Source organism: Sphaeramia orbicularis, chromosome 24 (genome assembly GCF_902148855.1).
Source record: "Sphaeramia orbicularis chromosome 24, fSphaOr1.1, whole genome shotgun sequence".
NCBI lineage: Eukaryota > Metazoa > Chordata > Actinopteri > Kurtiformes > Apogonidae > Sphaeramia > Sphaeramia orbicularis.
In genome coordinates, this window is record NC_043979.1 from 13,585,015 (window position 1) to 13,606,321 (window position 21,307).

Below are 21,307 nucleotides of genomic sequence, written 5' to 3' on the forward strand. Positions count from 1 at the left end.
GTGACTACGAGTATAAAGTCATAAAACATCGATATAAAACCTGTCATTTTATGAGAATAAAGTCGAATACAAAAAGAATCACAATGTCCTGAGAATAAAATTGTAGTTCTAAAAAGAACTCAGAAAAATGTCATTCGTTTATGAGATTAAAGTCGTCATATTCCAACAATAAAACCATAATATTACAAGAATAATGTTGCAATTTAAAAACAGGTGGTGTAAATCTGCTAATTTCCCAGAATCCAGTGGTGCCCTGCTGGTCCACAGCAGTAGTATCTGTGTTGGATAAAGGACTGGATCTGAACAAGACTCAGTAAATCTGCTCAGTCCAAGTAGATCATGCATATATTCACTGGGGTCAGTCCACGCTCGACTGGAAATGACCTTTGGATAAGCTGGTTCTGTGCCCTAGTTTTGGAGCCTTTGGATCAGCTGGTTCTGGGCCCTAGTTTTGGAGCCTTTGGATCAGCTGGTTCTGGGCCCTAGTTTTGGACCCTCAGGATCAGCTGGTTCTGGGCCCTAGTTTTGGACCCTGGTTGTCAGTCCTGATGAAACCATGTATATCTGTTTCAGGTCCAAATAGCGATGATCCCCTCCCCCCTGGATCAGGTCTGGATCCTCCATTTGTGTCCACATGTCAGTGTTCACGGACCACTTGTTCTTTGGTAGCTCATACAGATCCATGTCCAGTCCAGTTGTCCTTCATTTATGACGTATGTGCAGACCCTCTATACTGTAGGAGCTCCAGGTGGTGGCGCTGGTGTCGTTGCTACAAAGAACCATAATGCTGTTCATTTATTGTTACTTCTTTGATGTTCGTTTTCTCTTTCTAGTAACAAAAAAGAAAGTTATTACCTGACAAAAATGGAAAATGGACCAAAAGTGCCCGTCTTTTTCATTTTCTGAGACCGGATGTTGTCATTTTCAAGGAAAGAGCGCTAATACCTAGGTCACAAAGATTCTTAAAAACGATGGGTTTGTACAAAATCTGGACATCGTAGACATGCCCCCTCCACAAATGTCTACAAACTCCAGATTTCATATGACCTGGAAAATTTGTACATTGTGTAGCTGTGTTTACTCTCATTTTTGTGCAGTGGAATGACTTTTGCTATTTTCATTTTATTTGGGAAACGACCTGAATGGAAGGATAAGTTACAGATATGGGTTAGAGGTTTTGCAAAGTTATTTATGACTCTTTTAACAATCAAGTCAATATCATGACAGTCAGTGGATAGCTTACTTTTGCACGTTAGAACAGTGTTTATCACCTCCTGCTCATTTGTTGCACACAGAAAAATTGAATATGGATTCCTTTTAATGGTTTCATTACATTGGTCATCACCTTGGTTGGGAATATCTGCAGCCAACTCCAGGCACACATTTACAAAAAAAACTATTAAATCAGTTGACTATGTTATTCATGCTGTGATTTACACTATTTTTATCAATAAAGTAGTCAGAATATGCTGCTTTAGTAGGTCCTTGTTTAATTAAGTTGTTCAATAAATCCCAAGTTCCTTTTATATTATTCTTACTTTTATATAATAATTTATTATAATATTGCTTTTTGGTAGTTCTGATTATGTTTGTTAATTTATTTCAGTAAGTCTTATATCTTTGTTCTGCTTCTTTAGTTTGTAACTTAATGAACGATTTATAGAGATTATTTTTCTTTTTACAAGCATTTATTATTTCTTTAATAAGCCATGGGTGTTTTTATTTTCTTTTTCTTTATGCAGAGTTCTTTGGCAGGGCAGTGTGTGTTATACAGAGAAATAAATACATCGAAGAAATTACCATATGCACTCTCCACGTCTGATTCCCTGTAGACTGTACTCCAATCCTTAGAGTGAAAACAGGGAAGTGATCAGTGATGTCACATATAAGCAGGCCACGGGTGGTTTGATTTCCCATGATGTTAGTGTAGATATTGTCTAGAATCGTGGCACTGTGTGATGTTATTCTGTTTGGTTTAGTTATTGATGGAAAAAGGGACATACTGTACATTATGTCCAAGAAGTCAGCTATAGTTTTTAGTTTAGTTTAGTTTCTTTTACAGGAGAAAATTGTTTCTCCATCCATTCACTGAAAAGTTCAATACTTGAACCAGGTGATCGATATACACAGCTTAGAATTACATTTTTCTTCTTTTCATTGTGGATCTCTACAGTCACACATTCCATCGTTTCATCTATTTCTAATGTCATCTCTGTTAAGACCATACATTTTACTGATTTATGAATATATAGTGCAACCCCACCCCCCATTTTCTTTTTTCTGTTCATATATCTCGATTCATAATCCTCTAGACAAAAGTCAATACCTTTATCAATGTCAAACCAGGTTTCTGAAATTACAATGAAACTGAATGGATGAGTGCTGTTGAAATATTCTTTGATGGAAATAAAATGTTTATACATACTTCTGCTGTTAAAATATATGATTGACAACTTACCTACTGATTCAATATCATTTTCATACTGCTCTTGGGTGAAATAATTGCAATCCGTTGCTATGGTAGAAAGAAAGTTATCATCAGGATCTATCTCTGGATGTGGATCCATTGTAGTTTCAATGTAGGCCAGTGTTTTTTGGCTTTGGCATTAGTTCTCTTTGTTTTATCTAAACAGCATCTGTGCGGCCCTCGTTAATATAGATTTTCGTACCTCGGAGGCATTTGGCTCTCTGTAGTATCTCGGATTTATCCTTGAACTTCTGAAGTCGGACCACAATGGGCCTTGGTCTGTCTCCTTTAGGTTTTCCAGCACAGTGAGCCCTCTCCATCTCAACATGCTTCTGGAACTGGAACTTCTCACTTCAAAGCTTTTTCACTTTTAGTTCTGTGTCCGTCCAGCTTTCTCCAGGTGACTCTGTAACGCCATCTATCATCAGGTTGTTTCTCCTGGACTGAGACTCCAGATACTCTATTTTATCAGACACGACCAGTATACTGTCACATACCTTGTACAAGTCTGTCTGGGTGGTGTTACTCTGTTGTTTTGGATTGCCCAACTGTGTCTTTGTATCATCCACATCCTTCTGTGTAAATTGCAAACTGATTTTCGGCCTGTAAGCTATTGTCGTCATGTGGCGTCTGTCATCTGTAACAAAAATTTCAATCGTCTTCTTCTCCGAAACTACTGTAGCGCCCCTTTGCTCTTCATTGCTTTGACAGGGGTAGCTAACCTGGGTTCTTGTTAAGTATGTAATCTCTTACAATATTAACGATTATTTAAACTATGGCAGTATTTTATTTTTTAGACCATTTTTAGTGCAATGTAACTTAATGTACTTTTTTAAAACATTTACCCTTGAAATGAACCCTTTTATAAACACTGAGAGCACTTTAACCACACTGTATGCACTTGAAATCTTCCATTTACAATGCAAAAACACACACACAGTTTATAAGGGCTGTGCAGGCCTGTGCGCTGCAGCCTAAAACCAAATGGCCTCTTCACCTCATAGGGCAGTAAAAAAAAAAAACACAAAAAGGTACCTGTATCACCAGCTCCCGAGAAATGTTAATCCACACGTCCAGGGAAATGGAAATCCAGAATCCGGTAATCGGCAGTCCTCCTGTCCGTCAGCTCCAGTGTTGCTGTGGGCTCAGTCTGGGTCCTCCGTACATTCTGCAGTTAGCGGTTAGCTAACCTGCTAGCTTAGTCCGTACATAGCTAGCCACATGCAGCTAACTTACTGAGGTCGCAGTCTGTGTGTGTTTTTTTTTTAACGTTGGACTTCTAGTCGAAGTGCTGTTACAACACAGAGTCTCTCACCATTAAAGTCACGTTTGTCATCTGTCCGACCACTTTCCTGAACTAAACTGGTGTTCTTTTCTTCCTGAATACACTGTCTGTTATTCCATATTCTCATACACACACGCGCCCGTCGTCTTCACCAGGTTTCCTCTCTTCTACTTCCTACTTCCTGTTCCCTTGACCCCGAACTATTCTCCAAGCTCATGATACACATATCATAAAATATACATTTTCATTACTTTTTAACAAAACATAAAACATTTGCGCAACTTTCCCATATTATTAATATTGTTATTTTTAATTAAGTATTTTAACAAACACTTTGCATGTAACATCCTGTAAACAATACAGTGCATAAACTCAACAAAGTTACATACCTTTTCACAAATACATGATCTTTTTAATACTCCCACACTGAAATGGTTTTAATTTTTAACCCTTTGTATTCCACTTATGAACTTAGGTATTTATGTATTTATGCTATTTTTTTTTTTTTTTTTTTTTTTTTTTTTTTTTTTTTTACTTTTTAACACACACCCATCCCCTTATTTCCATCGGGCTACACTACAATTCCAATTGACTTCAAACTTGGTATACAGCTTCTTTATGATGATGTCAACAAAAGTTAGTGAAATTATTTGGATCTGGATCTGATTCTGGATTTGGTGCCACTTTGAAAAATGTCCCCATTGTCAGAGATAGGAAGTGGATGGATGCAGTAACTCGGTAAATCTAAATGATATCCAGTGTAAATTTCTCCAGTCCAGCCCTGATGGGGAGATGACCCAAACATAATGTCCACATGCTGATCAGGATCTTCTTCTGGATCTGGAACTGACACGAAATTTAACATGGGCTCTTAAGGGGAAAACATTTCAATCGTCTTTTTCTCTGAAACTCCAGTTCTGATCGACTTCAAACTTGGTATACAGCTTCTGTATGATGATGTCAACACAAGGGATTGAAATTATTTCGATCCGGATCTGATTCTGGATTTGGTGCCACTTTGAAAAATTTTCCCATTATAACAGATAGGAAGTGGATTGATCCAATAAATCAGTATCAATGATATCAAATTGGAATTTGAATTTTTTACAGATCTGATTGGAATATGACCAAAACATGGGCTATTTCTGTAATAGAATAAACACACAGAACTGGATGAGAATAAATGGATCTGGATACATTTCCCAAAGCTTTGAGTAAAAAAAAAAAAACAACAAAACAGTCCAATTCTGTAAAAATGAAAATGTTTACATGTACAAGCTGTACTTGAACAGAACATGAACAAATATGAACGACCTCAACATTCTACAGAACGGTCAGTGCAATGTTACCAATATCCTGCCAGTTTATCATTTACACATGCATGTTCTAACTCACAGATCACAGTGGATCCACAAACACACAAAACATGTAATAACAGACAGAATATTATTCAGATTCCACATCCTTCTCTAAAGACATTTCAGTTTGTTCATATTTGCTCTGGGTCACAGTTTTTGTAAAAGGGTTTGTCTAAATGTAAACATTTTGTGTAATTTGGCTTTTTTTTTTTTACACTAAATCAAAAGAGGAAAATGAGTGTTTTTCATTATTTATAGGTTCTTATAATAGTATATATAATAGATTCTTCATCTTCATATCAGCTGTCTACACTGACGTCACACACCTACGCCAAGCACACACACACACTCACATGTTTTAAACAGCTGTCAATGATATCTTTAGGGGTTTTTTTGGTAAACAACTTCTTGGTAGATTTAGAAACTACAAGTTTAGTTTTATTGGGAACAGGGGGTTTTACTCTGATGAAAACTATCTGACAAACCCATCCTTTCTAAAGCAGCCAGTGGTGAAACAGTCCAAGTGTATTTCACTGAACCAATGTTGTGTTCACTGTCAGACATTTTTTTTTACACATAGATTTTTGTTTTCAACGGCATGCCACCCTTGAAAAAAAAAAAACAAATAGATTGTGGCTCTTACAGACCCATCTCATTGCTTAATGTTGATTTAAAAATTCTGTCTAAAATTCTTGCAACACGTTTGGAAAGTATCTTGCCCTGTGTAATAAATACTGATCAAACAGGCTTTATTAAGGGTCACAATTTGTGTAATAACCTCAGATGTCTTCTAAACACAATTCAGTTCTGTCAGCAGCACGCTGTGAATGGTCTGGTGGTTTCCCTCGACGCAGAAAAAGCGTTTGACCGTGTTGAGTGGTCCTACTTGATTTACACTGTACAACAATTTGGGTTGGGTTCTAATTTTATCAGCTGGATTCAAATCCTTTATAATGGTCCTCTGGCTGCAGTTATTCCAAATGGGCTTAGGTCTAAAAACTTTGAGGTTGGGAGAGGAAACAGACAGGGCTGTCCTCTCTCCCCTCTTCTTTTTGTCTGGACATGCTTGTGTTTTCCATTTACATATGGTTTATAGAGCTGTGATTTCATTTGCATAATAGGAGCTCAAAGTGATATGCTGATGAAAGCAGAAGGGAGGGCTCTCAGTAAACTTTTTATGGGCTGGTGTTAAAAGAGGAGAAAGCAAATACCACACTACACCGCGTATAATCGTGTGTGTCTTCCTTCCAACACAGACATACAACACAACAGAATGTGATGGTACAATATAAAAGGGGGAGCCTTGCATCTTTAGTCGCTTTCAGGCCCTGTGAACAAACAGAGGATGTCAATATCCTTCAAATGCCAAGAAAACAACTAAGAGTCAATAGACTGTCCATGTATACTGAAATACAAAACACACCAAGGACTGACGCTCATGTCTAGGAAAGTAAAAAAAAAAACAAAGAAAGACTGGCAACACAAAAATATTCCTTCTGCAATGCTTTATCAGGTTTATACCCTGTGCACAGCCTCACCACAACTGATTCTGTCACATTCCTTCAAACATTTCATAAAGAGGCAGCTTATAACTCAGTATAAAGTAAAGTATAAAGACATGTCCTTTTACTGTTTGTCCATATGTGTAGGTACAGATAAACACTGATATTTGTTTTTTTTGCATCTGCAGACATTAAAAGTTTTGGATAATCATGCAATATAGGTTTTATCTTTTTAAGAATGACCTGAAATGCTCCAATGGATGGATGCAACATGTATTACAGATGTTTGTACGCACTAAAGTACATAATACAACACATGACTATTATTCATCATTCCTCCAAAAATTATTTCTACAGGGTGGGGAAGCAAAATTTACAATGAACATTTAGTTGTTTTTTCTCAGCAGGCACTACATCAATTGTTCTGAAACCAAACATATATTGATGTCATAATCATACCTAACACTATTATCCATACCTTTTCAGAAACTTTTGCCCATATGAGTAATCAGGAAAGCAAACGTCAAAGAGTGTGTGATTTGCTGAATGCACTCGTCACTCCAAAGGAGATTTCAAAAATAGTTGGAGTGTCCATAAAGACTGTTTATAATGGAAAGAAGAGAATGACTATGAGCAAAACTATTACGAGAAAGTCTGGAAGATACTATTAAAGAAGAATGGGAGAAGTTGTCACCCCAATATTTGAGGGACACTTGCGGAAGTTTCGGGAAGCGTGTGAAGGCAGTTATTGAGAAAGAAGGAGGACACATAGAATAAAAACATTTTCTATTATGTCAGTTTTCTTGTGGCAAATAAATTCTCATGACTTTCAATAAACTAACTGGTCATACACTGTCTTTCAATCCCTGCCTCAAAATATTGTAAATTTTGCTTCCCCACCCTGTATATAGTAGGTTATTATTATAAAATGTAAAATAAACTATTAGAGATCAATATAGTACATTTCAGTCAAAGTACGAACGCTGTGCAGCTTGAGGAGATGCCTTTCTGCTGCATGAATCACATATGAAATAGTTATTCAGAAACTAATGCAATGAAAGGAAAAGGCTTTTGCATCTTCTGCAGAACAGCACAGCAAGATGAAACACTTCATATGATTTCACTCACTTTTTGTTATTAGGTAATCAGACCCTCACTGTAAAAAAAAAAATCTATAATTTAACAGAATTTTCACTGTTTATTTTACAGACTTTTCCTGTATTTTCAAGATACAGGAAAATAACAATGAAATGACAAAAATAGACTGTGATTTTACATGTCAAATGTAAAATAACACACACAAAAAAACTGTAACTGTGAATAACAAAAAAAAAATCAATTTTTTAAGAGAATTTTTTTCTTTTTTCACAGAAAAATACAGTTAAAATACATTTGCAAATGTATCATAATGTCACAAATTTTCTTTTCTATTTATGAGATTAAACTGTTAATTTAAAGTTTAATACTGTAAAAAAATAAAAATAAAACAAGACAAAATTACTGACAATTAACCGTAAAAGAAGTATTTGATCTGTGAGTTTAACAAGACCTGTTTGTTAATTGACAAATATCTTGTGTAATTACGGGGGATTTCACAACAAAAATGTTAAATAAATGTATTTTTGTGAATGTATAACATGTATAAGCACTGATAAACTGTCCAAATACAGTTTTTATCAGTGGATTGTACAACTTAGTCTCATTGAAAATTATTCATATATATATTTCTAGGTAATTTGATTGTTTTAATACATGAAAACATTCTTTATTAAACATTAAAAAGTCAAAAAAAAAAAAAAAGCAAAATCTTATGTAAAGTTAGAGCTTTAACTACTTAATTTCACTTTATGTATTATTATGGAAATTGGAAATAGAATCACATTTAGAGGTTTGTTTGTTTTTTAAATATCTTTTAGATTTAAAATATTTGATATAGAATAAAAATACATGATATTTAATGTTTAAATACATTTTCTAATACACTGGGTCTCATTTTTAACCTTTAAGGTCTGTAGTTGCCTTATTGTGTCTTCCATGTTTCCAGGTAAGTTTGAACCCTTAGATCCCCTATGGACATAACATGGTCTCAGAGTGACACTTAGTGTTTGATTAATGCAAGTACAGCTTTTCTAACTACGGTTTCTCATCAGCTTCATAAATACAGCAATTTCTACAGTAGTCATTAGACTCACAACGAAATTAAGATTATCTATTTTTGTATTAATTTGAACAAAAAGAAAAAAACAAACATTTCATTAGAATGATTTTGTCCCTTCAGGATTTTTAAATGTATCATCCCATCAAGCAATAATCAGGATAATAACAATAAGTAATACACCTTTTCAGTTAAGATATTAACATAATCAATTCAAGAAAACCAAGTACATAATTAGATTAGTGAAAAAGATTTATTTGAACAAGTTTCATTAATGTTCTAATATTAAACTCTTAACTTTAAATTAATATATGGATATGGGGTATCCTTTATCTTTCCTTCAAGGTAAATCTAAACAGTTGGAGCCCCCATGGACATAACATGGTCTTAGTCTGACACCTAGTGGTCTTTTTATGTAACAACAACTCTCACTACAGACCTATTCTTAAAAAGCATACAGATACTGTTTCCATCCCTATTTTAGCTGGATTTCAACATATATCAAAACATTCCATCAGTTTCATTATTTATAAAAAAAATAAACAACTTATCCACTATTATCCTACTTTTGTCCAGTTTTGCTATTTCTAAAATAAATCAATACATCAATTCATCGCAACTATTTTGACAAGATAATAAAATATCCTTTAATCTTTCAGAATTAACTTTTTAGTTTATTTTTATAACCCCAGAAACAAACTAGTTTAAAGTAAAAATCCTTCACCTCCAAATGCCCTGTACTGACTTTAGTTACTTGTAATTTTTCGTGAAGGTAAGTTAACACAATTAGACACCCTTTTTAGCATAAATACACACCTAACAAACCTAAACCCTGCTGGGACCCTTTTGCGTGGGCCAATAATTTTTTGGCCGGTTCTCTTTTTTTCACAGTGGATAATTTTTTGGGTTATTGCACCTCTGGACCACCGCAGGTTTGTGTTGATGCTTTGTGTTATTGTAAAAATATATAGAAAAAAAGGGTGTCAACAAAGCAAAGGAAGCAGATTTAATTCAATTATTAGTTTGTAAAAAGGGCGTGGGAGTTTATGAGTTACACTTCTTCCCGCTCTTTTTCATGTGACGAAAAACTTTGTTTGACCATGTAGTATGGTTCTTTGTTATCTGATGATTCTATGTACTCAACATTAAAATGCAAATCCAGTTTTTGGTTCCATGAAAGCAGAAAATACAATCAGAGCCAATGAATGGCTTTTTTAATGCCAATGATGCATTACTTTCTGTACTTAGAACAGCTTCCTAATGAAAACAAAACATGAATTAACAATGACCACAAAACACCAATAAAGAATGGTCCACAACAGTCTGAATGTGTACATGTATGTAAATGTATAGACACATCACTTATTCAAAGTAGCGTCTGTCCTTAAAACAGCTTGCTAATGAGAGACAGAAAAAAAAAATCTAAGGTATGTGTAAAAACTATGAAGGCTGAGGTTGAAGGGCTGATTTGTGTTGGAATAATTAAAACTTCTACATTGGCATACGGTCAGATATAATAACTGGTCGGGGATTCCGTTTATAATGCTTTATTTTCTCTTCAAGCAGATTATTTACAGGTGGAACAGTTCAGGTGATGACATGGGTAGGATGATTTGGATGAGATGATTTTAAATCTTCAACAAAGGGAAACAATAACTGTATTACTAAAACAATTCGAAACATGTTCAAGGATATTCAACTAACAATAACACAAAATAACTCACTCAGGTATGCATCCACCCAGTCTGTGCATTTAAGTGATTGTTCTTCAGGCCACATGCTCTACGTCAAACAAAGGGAAAAAGAGGATGGGCTGGGCCTGATCCTTCCTCTTAAAGGGTTGGGTGTGGCCTGATAGGTGAGGTGAGGTCCTGCCCCTCCCCAACCAGGAAGTGGAGTTTTTAACAGTATGAATGTCTGTGTAAATATATGTATGAATGTATGGACACACCACTTATTAGAACAAAGTACTGTCTGTCCTTAAACCAGCTTCCTACTGAAAACAAAACATCAATAAACTAGAAAAGCACTCGGAGAGCGCAGACCTCCGCCAAGGCAGATCAGTGGGCCCCCATGGCCCCCCCACCCCCAATCACCACCAAAATGTAATCATTTGTTCCTTGTGCCAGTATCAACATTTCCTGAAATTTTCATCCAAATCCGTCCATAACTTTTTGAGTTATCTTGCAAACAGACAGACAAACAGACAAACTAACGCCAGCAAAAACAGAACCTCCTTGGCGGAGGTAACAATGCATCACAATGGGGTATGTGCGGACAAAAACAAATGGCAATAATCACAACAAAGTAGCCTTTCCCTTTACAATATCAACAATTGTTATAAAGAGCGTGGAGCAAAAAAACAACAGTCAGAGTAACACAAACACTTCTGACATCCAATTTGTAAGCACACGTAATAAACAAATATTACCAAAAACATACATGAAAATAATGTGGCAATATGTGAGTTGGAACATTTCAGTCCAGTACTAGTGCAATAAACAGTCCATATTCCAACGGACTAACATGGTAGACTGGGGTCCAGAAGTGTTAAAGCTAAGCAATGCTCCACGCAAGGCTCCCCATTTTTAAACTAAATATGATGTAGCAAATATAAAGGCAGTGCAAGTGAGTTCTGTCAGTGCACAAAGCATCATCAATGCAACCAAAGAGCAACAATGTTCTGTATCCCAAGGAGCAAACACGGTGAACTGTTGTCTCACCCACGTCATATCTGGCAACAGCTCACTGATACAGTTTTTTTTTAAGAACTTGGGCTTTCTTAGAGAGTGTCACTGTCGAGCTCCATCACAACTTTCTGGAGCACTTCAAAGGTATACTTCAGTTCAGTGGGGCAGCTGAGGTTCAAAGCATACATTAAGCCCAACAACACTGCAACACCAAAAGCAACATTGTCCAGATCCTGCAGTACCATCTGGCCTTCAAGGACAACCCCGATGTCCTCTGGTTTACTGGTGGCCTCTCCTGGTCTGACAATGTACTATTCCTACCATGGTGTCCTCAATGGATCCTTGGAAGGCTTCATCATCAGCCTGCAGAGTGAACAGTCACAAAAGGCACAAGATTAAATCAAATAAAACACATAAATATATGACTAGAAGTATTATGCTGTAGTGGCCAGTTTAATAAGAATACTTGGTCAATTTGAGTCAGAAAACTTGTTTTGGGATTGGCCTGCGTTAATCTTTTATTACTGCATTATGCTGTTAAAACAAATTCAACACAACAGTTTAAAATATGATGAATGCATAAAGTGCAATCAGTTTGTGGTGGCCCTGACTCAGTTGAGAAATTAAAAAGCCTGTTTGAACAGGAGTGTTTTGAGGTGTTTTTTAAAAACTCTCTACAGAGTCCATGGACCGTAGGTGTAGAGGCAGGTCATTCCACAGACGTGGTGCTACAGCTTTAAAGGACCTGTCACCGTGTCTGCTAAAACAGGTGTGTGGAACTGTCAGCAGGTGCTGTTCTGAAGACCTCAGGCTACGAGCCCAGCTGTAGGGCTGAATCAGGGAAGCAATGTAAGTAACTAAGTAAATTTTATTTATAGAGCACTTTTCACAGACAGAGTCACAAAGTGCTTTATCAAATCAAATTTACAGACACCCAACAGAACCCTCCAGGAGCAAACACTTGTGACTGGTGACAGTGGAAGGAAAAACTTCCCTTTAACAGCAGAAACCTGGAGCAGACCCAGACTCCTGGAGGATGGCCGTCTGCTGGAGTGCATGCAACACTGTAAAGTAGCAACTTTACATTGCGAAAAACGAATAAAACAGTACAAATAAAATTTAATTAGAATACCCGTGAAACACAATAAAATACCATTAAAAACAGTTTAAAATATGATGAATGCATAAAGTGCAATCAGTTTGTGGTGGTCCTGGCTCAGTTGGGAAATTAAAAAGCCTGTTTGAACAGGAGTGTTTTGAGGTGTTTTTTTAAAACTCTCTACAGAGTCCATGGACCGTAGGTGTAGAGGCAGGTCATTCCACAGACGTGGTGCTACAGCTTTAAAGGACCTGTCACCGTGTCTGCTAAAACAGGTGTGTGGAACCGTCAGCAGGTGCTGTTCTGAAGACCTCAGGCTACGAGCCCAGCTGTAGGGCTGAATCAGGGAAGCAATGTATGCAGGGGCCTGGCCACGTAGAGCCCGGAAACTTAGCACCAGAATTTTGAAATGAAAACGATATAAAATAGAGAGCCAGTGGAGTGAATCTAGTGATGTATCAGAAACTTCCTCTTCCACGCACTCCTCGTCCTGGCAATCAGAAAAAGAATCATGCAATGGTGGTGATGCTAATTTAGTTGTTTCCACAATACTTGATATAAAATCACTTAGGGTGTGAGGTGTATGTCTGCGCCTCTTATGAGACTTAAACGTTCCATAAACATTGGTTTGAAAACTACCGCCCATAAACATGCAAGAAATATTTCCATTTCTCCTTAGATGTGTGTTGATACGAACAAAGTACTCCCTTTCGTTAGCTAAATTCTTGCATGCATATAAGTGACAGCTGAAAGAAGTCAATTCTTTTTGAAAGTGAATAACCTGTGTGGAATGCACTCTACTTTGATGTACAATTAAAGTATTCCATGTCTTAAATGTGCATGGACATTTGGAATATGTACATGGGTGGTGTGTCCAAAATGTGGATGTTTGAGTTTGTAATGGTTAAGTAGTTCTAACGTACTTGAAACGACTACTGAACACTCCTTACACCACCACATCCACTGGGGGGGGGGAGTTACAGGCAAGCCAACCTAAAACACACCCAACAGAGCTTCCTCACTGAACAGATCCACACTTCTTCAAAGTTATTTTGTTGTGTTACTCAAATGCATACTCACTTATCAAGCAAAAACGACTGCAGTCAAATACAACAGTATTGCAAAAAAAAAAAAAATCCTACCTTCATGAAGGTTATCATATACAGTGTTACAGTGCTAAAACAGTGAGATGTTGATTCAGCTGGTCATTTTGGAGGCTGTAGTGTGTGGTGCAGTTGAATTGTTTTGTGAGAGGAATTTCTTCTTTTTCCCATTTAGGACAGCCACTCTTAATATCGACATACCTCTTTGAAACTGTTAAGAAGATCACACAATAGCCTTTATGAAGGTAGGATTGATTGCAGGCTTGTCGTATTAGGCTATATTTGCTAAGCTAAAAATGTGGATCCAGTAAATTGGATAATGTGTATATTCTTGACATTTTAGCACACTATACAAAATCTTTAGGTGAATATTTCAGAAACTGATAGCAACATTGTCATATACATAAATTTTGAAAGTCTGTGTAATCAAATCAAACAAAATAATTTGAATACTCACCATTTACTGCAGAGCCTTTGGAACAGTGCACCAAGCAAAGTTGTCACAGGTCTCTGAATAAGAGGAACACCAAATACCTATTCAGAAAAAAATATTATACATTACAGACAGTGAATGAATACTATGACCTTCATTATGGTAGGAATGATTATAGGACTGTTGTATTAGACTGTGTTAGTTTTAGCTACGAATGTTGAATTGTATTGCAATTGTAGCAAATACAAAATGTTTTTGTTTTTTTTGTTTTTTTTTCAAACATTAAAAGCAACATAGTTAAATCAAGTAAAACACATCACGTAAATCATCAAAATCCTTTTAATAATACTCACCAATTACGAAAGCGCCCATGAAACTGCTCAAAGCAAGTGGGTCAGTCACCTGGTTTTCAACTATCAGATACCTATTTAAAAAAAAATAAATGAATAACAGAAAAATATATTTTTTAAAATTACTTAATCATATCCCATTCCTTCAGATATTCAATTTAGCCTGAGAAATGAAAAAGAGAATTACATTTTGTTTTTCTGTATAAACTGAACTGTGAAAAATAACATTTGTTTGTCCATTGTCTGCTTGAAATTAAAAATTGAATAAGTAAGAACACAAAAACAACAGGTCTGTGAGTGTGTCTACTTAACCCATAAAAACCCAGTGTGACTTTGGTGGCAGTTGCTAAATGAATTTTTCTTTCTATTTCACTTTTCTTAAGCGATTTATCACGACTTATTTTCACATTATTCTCTGTATTTTGCACATTTTCTGTGAAAATCCAGTACTTTCTTATATTTAATTCACCGATCATGTAGATGTTCATAAAAGCCCAGATTAAAGCTGAGGGTTATTTTATCAGAAACAGACAAAACTGAAGAAAAACTTACTTTTTTAGCAATGATATCAATAACTGAACATAGACCCAGTGTCTCCATCCACTGTCATTGATCCATCTCCATGGGTTTTACTGGTGAACCAATATTGAAGAAGATGACAGTGTTTCCACAGTAACTATGGATACTCTGAACATCTAAATGGGTCATATCTGATGACCATGAAAAGATGACAAATTATTTTACACCAATTATTTACATGTATTGATAGGATTACTGGATCAGAAGTTATTAAAAATGTTATACTGGTAGATGATTTTGGTTACCAGTACATGTTTGGGTCTTCAAGGGTTAATGGACACAGCAGACAGACAGGTGTAAACTTCAGCTGAATTCACACTGTATCCAGCAGTGAGGCAGCTTCACACAGGTTTGCTTTAGTACTTTTACTGTAACCCCTGTGACAAAGTCAGAAAACATCGTTTTGTTCTTCTAATTAACTGCATTACTGATGTTACTGGCGCTCTCTCTCCTCATTCAACCTACAGCTTGCTCGCCCCCCTCTCTCACTTTCTCTGAGCTGGGGACACTTTTGCCAGCTTTGTTTTTATCAGATTTTATAAAAGACGAACGACACATTCTACACAGCCTGCTCCCAAATTGAAGACTAACCCTTTCATGCATAGTGGTCACTACAGTGGACAGTTCTTCTCCAGCTGTTCTCTTGTATATTCATGGGTTTTGTTGTTTTAGTTCCATATCAGTCAACACAGTGGACACTTAAGAATCATTCCATACACTGACATTCATACCATTACTGTACCTTTCCTGTTCTTGATAAACCTGATCTGCAGTCACATATTTGAGTGTAAATTATTTGCTACTTGTTATTAGACTGTAATTACCAGTTGTTGTTTTTTTAACAAGTTGTTCTTTGTTGCATATTATCTGAGTGAGTACTTAGTATTAGTGTGTTAAAATGTGAGAACACATAAGATTAGCAGCATTAAAAATGTTTTTATTTCATAGTTTTCACACAGTGTGTCAGTAAATGCATGTTTCTTTGCTTAAAAAATGTAATTTTTAATCTGTTCTGTTGTTTGTACATATAACCTGTGCTGCTACTCATTCTGTTTGTGTGCTGCCTCTTGGCCAGGTCGTTATTGTAAATGAGCAACAGTTCTCCACTAACTTACCTGGTTAAATAAAGGTTAAATTTAAAAAAAATAAAAATAAAAAATAAAATGCATGGTGTCCAGCTGAGTGCACATTTTTGTAACTCCATGAGAAGTAGGTAAAAAAAAAAAAAATTCAATGACATTGTTTTTTTTTTTTTTCATGCATAAGGAAGAATAAAAATACTCTGGGGGGGGGATCTTGATTTAAATTCTCATAATTCATGCATGAAAGGGTTAAAAATCCAGAGGGCCCAGTGTCCCTCCTCCATGCTAACAGTCAGCTGGTCTGTCCTCTCACTGTCAGTAAACGGTCTATGTCAGGGGTCAGCAACCCTGGTCCTACAGAGCCCCTATCCTGCATGTTTTAGATGGTTCCCTCTTCCAGCACACCTGACAGTCGTTATCAGGCTTCTGCAGAGCTTGATGATAGGCTTATCATTTGAATCAGCTGTGTTGGAAGAGGGACACATCTAAAACATGCAGGATAGTGGCTCTCTAGGACCAGGGTTGCTGACCCATGGTCTATGTCATGTCACAGTGACCTAACCTCCGGAAAAACGGAGAACTGACCCGCCAGCTTAACAGTAAACGGCTAAAATTTGCTTAGAGGTCTTATTTCTGTCTTTGTGCATAAGAAATCAATAGAAGTGAATCCCCAAAGGAACTTTGTGTTGGTAAATGCAAGTTCTGCAAATGTACAGGATTTCAGTTCTGTTCAACATGTGGATGGTCATATGAACTATGTTTTCAGCTCAAAAATGTCCAATTTCATCACAATTAATGCTATATTTTCATGTCACAAATGGCCAAGTTATATTTGAACTGAATTTACTTGAAAAACAAATATTCTATTCTTTTAGACACATTGAGTGTTTTTGTGTCAACTGTTATTGTTTTAGATCCACAATACTAACATGTATGAATAAGAGGAGAATTAGCAATAGTAAGTCCGTAAGTTTATTACTAATGAAGTACTGGTACTGACCAGATCATCATGGGTAATGTCACGTCCGTCCACCAGCAAAAGTTTTCACATACACCTGCTATTAAAATCCAATATTTATGAAAATATAGGTTCCACTGTCAATAATATCAGTAGTCTGTGCACAAATGGATTAGCATTATTTCAACACAGTTCTATGCATTTCTTACAACTTTCTTTTGACAAAAATGGCCACTCATTTGACCCCCTAAGGAAATTTTAGCCGTAATGTAAATGTAAAGAATGATGTTTACCGAGAACCATCATGTTAGCTCTCCTCTGCACCGCTTCCAACTGCCTCTGCCCCACTAAACTAAGCTCAGTTGTCAACAGCCCTCTTGAAAGCACACACTTTAGACTGAAGTCGACACAAAACATACGCTGTGTGTACATTTCAAGAAATATGACCGCATATAAAACACTACTCGCCAACAGTCGTGTAGCTAACGTAAGTGGTAGCTTAAGCTAACCTTAGCATTGACACTGACAGATTCATGTTGCTCGGTGCTAATAGCATAGAACAGCTTGGCTCTGTGAAAACAGTGCATAAAGTCATTCTGAATAACGTTGCATAAGATTAAATTCATCCTTACCTTGTACAGAGTGGTCCAAAGCAGCATTATTCTGAGTCCCAGCGAAAAAACTGTCCGAGTGCAGCTGAGCTTTTCCTCCTAAAGCAGGAGTGTTTCAGAAGTCAGCCTGACCCACACATGTTAGGAGGAAGAACACAATTAAACTGTTGTATATGTTATGAATTAAACTGTGCTGTATATGCCAAGTACATATTTGAAAAGTGAAGCGCCTTCCCTTTGCCCTTTTTTCAGTGTGTTTCCATTTGTTTCTGTTTCCTTCCTTCTGGAGGTTCAACTGACGGGAAAACCCGTCCGTTAACAGAAGACCAAATCACTCTATTCTTAAACTAATTCACTGGAACTGAATACTAAGTCCTGTTCCTAAAAGAAGTTCAAGAACTCACAGTTGGAGTGAAAAAAGCAGAGTTGGGTCAGGCCGTCTTCAGCAGCTTTTCCATGGGTACACACAGTAAACACACGGGCTGTTCTCCACAAGAGCCCACAAGCTTCTACACCCTTTTCCGTCCTTCCACAAGGTTCGGCCTGTTTTGCCACTAGCAGAAATTATCTACTGATTTCTGTCCCCTTCAGAAGCTCTTGTTTTCTTATTAAATGCTCTTTGGTCAGGCACATCTGTGTTGTTGACCTACTTCCACACACACTGGCTCATTCGGGCTCTTCTTCTCCCTTCTTCTGTTTCTTCTCAGTTCGGTAGAGCAGCTGTGCGGACACCTGCACAGACTGTCTGTGCCAACGGTCACATAAGCAGGTCCCGCTCCATGAAGAAAACAAACAGAGGATCCCTCTACAAAACATGGACAAATGACTGAATATGGGAATCCCTGTGGCGGTGCATCCAGGAAGGCTAAAACTAGAGCTGCACAATTAATCCAACTTAAACTTAAAAGAAATACTACTTTGATATTTACCCTAAAAATGATTGACAACTTGGCATTTATGTCAGTCACAATATGTCAAATAACTAAATGTCAAGTTCTACAAGCTGTAGATGTGTCCTGATATTTTTATGTCTATTTAAAAAAAAAAAAAGGAAAAAGATAGAAAAGAATTATTCAATATAATTATAAATTTAATATAATATAATTTTAAATTTCATATAATGTAATTATAAATTTAATATAATATAATTATAAATTTCATATAATATAATTATAAATTTAATACAATATAATTATAAATTTAATACAATATAATTATAAATTTTATATTATTATAAATTTAATATAATTACAAATTTAATATAATTATAAATTTAATATAATTTATTAGGTTTAAACATACAAAACATACCTCCCATGCATTCATTCATTCACCCCTATTAAGGCGTCTGTACAGCATAAAAAAAAAAAAAAAAAGCATTCTCTATTTCTATTCTAGAATGTGGATGACGTAATTTTGGACGCACACCCAAAAGGACAACACGCCAGCGCAGCGACCCTCACCCATGCTCACCCACCCACGCACACAGACACGCACGCACGCACAACCCCTACTTGGACTCGACACGCCCCACGTCATTCCGCTCGCACCCTCCCTCAGCATCTGCGTCTACACCTACGTCTGACCATAGGGGTTCCCACCTGGACTCGTACCCACAACATCTGCTTCGCGAGACATGAGCTTAGACCACTGAACCAACGTGCTGTCCCAACTGTAGTCAGCTCGACACTGTATTTAACCCTTATGAAAATTACGTCACGCCTCACCCCTCCCACCCCCAAAATTCCACCTGAACGTTCTAAAAAAAAAAAAAAAAAAAAAAAAAAAAAAAACCCACTACTGACAGCCTGCCTTGGAAATGAGTAAACACCTCAAATCAAGTCAAATAAAGATAATAATAATTAAAAATAAGTAAAAGAAATAAAATAAATAAAGATTGAAGTAGCCAATCGCGGAAGAGCCTTTCTAGCCAATCAGAGGCAAGGGTACGTGCAAATTCATGTCTTTGCAAACGGGAGGAAATACCGGATTTAGACCAAAGCAACTTTATCATTTTCATCAACACTTACTTTTATGTTGGTCCTCCATAACTTTTCCCCTCACAAATCTTATACAGGGTGTCCCATAAGTCTCCATACATAGGAAAAATAAACGTTTCTTGACATAAACCATTTTGATTTCTACAATATGCTCTATATGACTGCCATTTTGTCAGGAACACATTTCAATGCGTGTCCTCCACTGCTGAAGAACTAGAAAGAAGAAATAGAAAGAAATACATGTTAGAACCATGGAATGGATTATGTCTCCTATGTATGGAGACTTATGGGACACCCTGTATGTGGAATAACCGCAATATATGTTTCAAACGTAAGTCGTTGTTTTTAAAGAATTGGGTTGATTACGGAACACTGCTTGTCTGTCAGTTGTTTAACAGGGAAGGTCACTTATTTACTTACAGTGAATTTTGGTTGGAATATAAAACTCTGGTACTCCCTAGAGAATATGCAGTTGTGTTTGATGCTATCTTCTATTAGTCCTTCAACAACCAATAGCCCTCAAACTGCACAATCAGAATTATACACAGGAAATTTACATCCATTCTTGAGTAAAAAAAAAACCTCATAATAAATGCATCAGAGAAGTGATTCAAAGGGATACAATTTGGAAGCCAACTTCCATCTTTTTTTGGAGTCATTTATTTTCTGATGTGGAATGGGAAAAGGTATGGTTATTACCAAGGAAGTGTTTCATTTCCAATAAAGTGACAGAGGTGTCTTTAAAACTGTCCCATAGGTGTTATCCAACTAATTCAGCTCTGATTAAGTAGAAGATCAGTGTCGACCCCTTTTGCTCATTTTGTCATAATTCAGATGAAACATTAACTCATTTGTTTTGGGAATGTGCCTTTTCTTCAACTTTTTGGTGTGATATCTTTTTTTTTTTTAATAGAAAGCTGGATATTTCTTTTAACTTCAAAATTGAAGATATTTTATTTGGTTTCTTTATTACTGATTTGCCTGTTCGGAAATCGTTTCTTCTTAATCTCATTTCCTTATTAGCTAAATTTCATATACATAGAAGCAAGTCTGCCAACCAGAAACCCAGCTCTGTGGTCTTTAAATCTTATTTGAAATCCTATCTAGACACACTTAACTTTTGCACTAACCCTAAAGCTGTGAAGACTAAAGCCTTATGTGAAGAGTTTAAGTTGTAATTTATTTTTTTCTCTTTTTGTTTATTCCTTTACTTTCATTTACTTACCTATTTATGTAATTGTATTTAATTTCTTCCTGCCTCACCTCGAGCAGTTTTTTTTTCTCCATGCCATGTTCTGGCCTATGTGTATACATACATATATATATATATATATATATATATATATATATATATATATATATATATATATATATATATATTTTGTAAGTATAGTATGAAAAATAGGAGAAAAATGAAAAAAATAAAGAAATAAAAATTTATAAATTAAACAAAATATATGCAAAACTGTCTTTCATTTTGAGGTCAACAATCAACTAATAACCCTACACAAAACCTAATGCCACTGAAATAAACCTACCTTTTACATGACTGTAACCGAATATTTCATATTAGTTTGGGCTTTGATCTAAGTTTATGACCGGTGCGGTGCTTCTGTTTGGCTACAATAACGGTTT

The 21,307-nt window shown here is 36.2% G+C and overlaps 2 long non-coding RNA genes across 2 annotated transcripts; one reads left to right on the forward strand and one right to left on the reverse strand.

Annotated features, from left to right (window-relative positions):
- Nucleotides 1-1,594: 1,594 nt before the first annotated feature.
- On the forward strand, nt 1,595-9,837 carry LOC115415438 (uncharacterized). Its single transcript, XR_003934815.1, has 3 exons — nt 1,595-1,605; nt 5,618-5,627; nt 9,739-9,837. It is a non-coding gene; the product is annotated as an uncharacterized LOC115415438 (long non-coding RNA).
- A 1,060-nt stretch (nt 9,838-10,897) lies between these two features.
- LOC115415352 (uncharacterized) lies at nt 10,898-17,736 on the reverse strand. Its single transcript, XR_003934794.1, has 5 exons — nt 17,694-17,736; nt 14,446-14,516; nt 14,117-14,193; nt 13,480-13,549; nt 10,898-11,820 (listed from the first exon to the last, which is right to left on the reverse strand). It is a non-coding gene; the product is annotated as an uncharacterized LOC115415352 (long non-coding RNA).
- Nucleotides 17,737-21,307: the final 3,571 nt, after the last annotated feature.